At 44.7% G+C, this 3,095-nt stretch overlaps 1 pseudogene; it reads left to right on the top strand.

Annotated features, from left to right (window-relative positions):
- The first annotated feature begins 1,712 nt into the window (after positions 1 to 1,712).
- LOC119824084 lies at positions 1,713 to 1,833 on the top strand (annotated as a pseudogene).
- The last annotated feature ends 1,262 nt before the right edge of the window (positions 1,834 to 3,095 follow it).

Genomic DNA, 3,095 nt, shown 5'->3' with positions numbered 1-3,095 from the left:
CGGTGAGCCTAAATCGCTAGGCTCGTCATTACTGTGGTCACAGGGTTCACAGCTGGGTAAGACTGCTGATGACTTTTCTCCCTTAGGAGTCCCTTAGTTCCTTCTAGTACTGGGAAAGCTAGCCCGTGGAATAGAGGTTCCAGTGAATACCAACTTGAATTCTCCACTCTAGTATGTGGAATCTTACCATCAAGTTCTGGAGGGTAACTGTGGTAGTCTGAAGAACAGCCCCATAGGCTCATATGTTCTAATATTTAGGGAGTGGCAGTGCTTGAAAGAATTAGGGGGTGTGGCCTGGTTGAAAGAAGTGTGTCATTGAGGGTGGACTTTGAGTTTTGAAAAGCCCAAGTCAGAGCCAGTGGCTCTTTCTCCCCATTGCCTGTGGATCTGGATCTGGAACCCTCAGCTACTTCTTTAGCAACATGTCTGCCTGCATCCCACCATGCCTCCTGCTGTGCTGAAAATGGACTTTCTGAAACTGTAAGCCAGCCCCAATTAAATGCTTTCTTTTGTAAGACTTGTCATGGTCATAGTGTCTCTTCCCAGCAATAGAACACTAACAGACAATAATAAAGAGCTGGGCAGTAGTAATAATGTTTGGATGGGGGTTAGAGGACCCCACTGGCCAACTGAAACTGACACACATAAAATCTAAGAGTTTTGCTCTCTTTTCCATCTTCCTCTTAGAGAGGCAGCTTCGCTTCTGCCTCTCTCCCCACTTCTCTGCTTCCCCGTCTCTTTCTCCCTCCCTCCCTCCCTCCCCCCCCTCTGTGTGTGTGTGTATGTGTGTGTGTCTGCCTCTCTCTCCCCTTCTCCCTTCTCCGTTCTCCCTTCATAACCCTCTGAATAAATATTCAACCTCACTCTGCAAAAAAAAAAAAAAAAAAAAAAAAAAAAAACTAAGAGTTTTAACCCAGGTCCAGCAGGTGCAGTATAGGCTCCAGTCAGCCACCTGGTATGCATGGGCAGCAGGCCTCAACTTAGTACATGGGCACTTTGCTTGCCTGCGCACAAGGCCATTGCCACAGTTGGGTACAATCAGCTGACCAAGGTGGAAGGGAGTCCACAGATTGTGTCCATCAGCGTTCCTGCCACAAACTGAATGACTCAGGCGCTCTCTCTTGCTTGTGGAGAAATAACTCAGTTTCTAGTTGCAAGCATCCAGGGAGCAAGAGACTAGGAAAGGGAACAGGATTCTACCTGAGGACAGTAGCAAAACCACTTTCTACTCTGTTGGGGTTGGGGGAGCAAAAACCTGGAATTTGGAGATGCCATTGAACTCTGGATCCTTTTGACTCCTCTTCCCAAGTGCTAGCCTGTGCCACCACCCCAGCAAAATGTCTGCAGTCTGCCCCAAATTAGCTGCATGACTGCAGGAAAGTTGTTTCCTTTTTTCTAGGCCTTGCTTTCCTGTCAAATAGATGGTATTTTTCTCCCTCAAGCATCTGCTCTTCAGATGAGAAGTGTATTCAGTCTAGTACCAGCAGAAGCTGTGTCTAAGCCCAGGAAACTGGATACCCTAAGAGTGGAGAAATAAAAGTTCTGACCTTCCAGTTGCCATACTCCCACACTCTCGATTCCCACCACTGAGCATCTGTTAAAGAGAAGTGGAGATTAGAAGTCAGAACTGCTATCTATGTATGTTGAGAAGGTCAAGGACTTGAGTTAGACTTATTTAAAAAAAAAAAAAAAAAAAAAAAAAAAGAACAGCAGCGCTTACTCCAGCAGCACACATCCTAAAATTGGAATGATACAGAAAAGGTAAGCAAGGCCTAGAAAAAAATGGTCCCTGTGCAAAGGTGACACTCAAATTCATGATCGTTCTATTTTTTTAAGATTTTTTTTATTAATTATATATACCTTATTCTGTCTGCATGTCTGCTGCTAGCCAGAAGAGGGCACCAGATCTCGTTACAGATGGTTGAGCTCAGGACCTCTGGAAGAGCAGCCAGCGCTCTTAACCTCTGAGCCATCTCTCCAACCCCATAGTTCTATTTTAAAAGAAAAAAGGAAGCTGCTGTTTGCAAACAGAGACTCCGGGTGCTGGTCCCGGTGCCTCTGCTGTGGACTGTGTTAAGTCAGACTCCGCCCTGTTCACCTTCCAGAGCTCCTTCACCGCTCTCCACCCTCTCACATTGGCTGGCTTTATGCACTCGATCCTTGGGAAAAGACCTACGTTGGGATGTTACCTTTGAAGAAAGGTTACACTCCCTTTACTTCCCCTCCAGTAGAGCTCTGCTTCCTCCTCACAGGTGGGCTTCCCTAAGACAGAGCGCTCCCTCTGTCCCCAGGCTTAAGAAGCTGTCCCATGGTAAGTGCTGAGAACAGAGTTCAGGGAGATTCCAATATAAGAAATAACAGTACTCACCTATTCTCAGCCTCAAGGAAGAAAATATGCTCAGAATAATTAATATCTCTTTCATCCAGTTGCTTTATGTTCAGTATCAAAGGAATGTCAATTTTACCTGTCATTTCTCCCAGCTGTTTTATTATGCTCTTTTTGTGGGAGAGGCAGTTGGTGTAATAATTTAAGGCAAAATAAGTTTAAGGCATGAGCCTTCCTTTCAAGGACTGTATAATCTATACTAGCATCGGTGTATAATGTTACACCCAACTCTGCTTATGTAAAACAGTGAATGCTCTCTCTCAGTGTCAATGGAAAAGCAGCTGGACTATAACTTAGTTGGTAGAATGTTTACCTAGAATACATGAAGTCCTGGGTTGGATCCTCCATTACCAAGTTACTGGGCTTGGTGGCATGTGCCTATAATCCCAGCACTTCATGAAGTTGAAACAGGAAGACCAAAGTCACAGTCAAAGCAGGCAAGGTTCTTCTATGATACCTAAGATTCTGACTCAAATAATTCAAGAGCAGAGTAGCAAGGTGGTTCCGGCTTAGTCTCTTTCACAAAGTTGCAGTGGTGTTTCTCTGGGTCTCAGCAGCTGCTCCCAAGTAACCACAAAGAGGCTTAATATATCAGTTACTAATACTCAGCTGATAGCTCAGGCTGCTTACTAGCTAACTCTTTTTTTTAATTTATTTATTTCTTTGTTTTTTCAAGACAGCGTTTCTTCATGAAACAGTCCTGGCTGTC

This window comes from Arvicola amphibius, chromosome 9 (assembly GCF_903992535.2).
Source record: "Arvicola amphibius chromosome 9, mArvAmp1.2, whole genome shotgun sequence".
NCBI lineage: Eukaryota > Metazoa > Chordata > Mammalia > Rodentia > Cricetidae > Arvicola > Arvicola amphibius.
The sequence above is the reverse complement of the archived record's forward strand: the minus strand, read 5'-3'. Positions and strand labels throughout refer to the sequence as shown.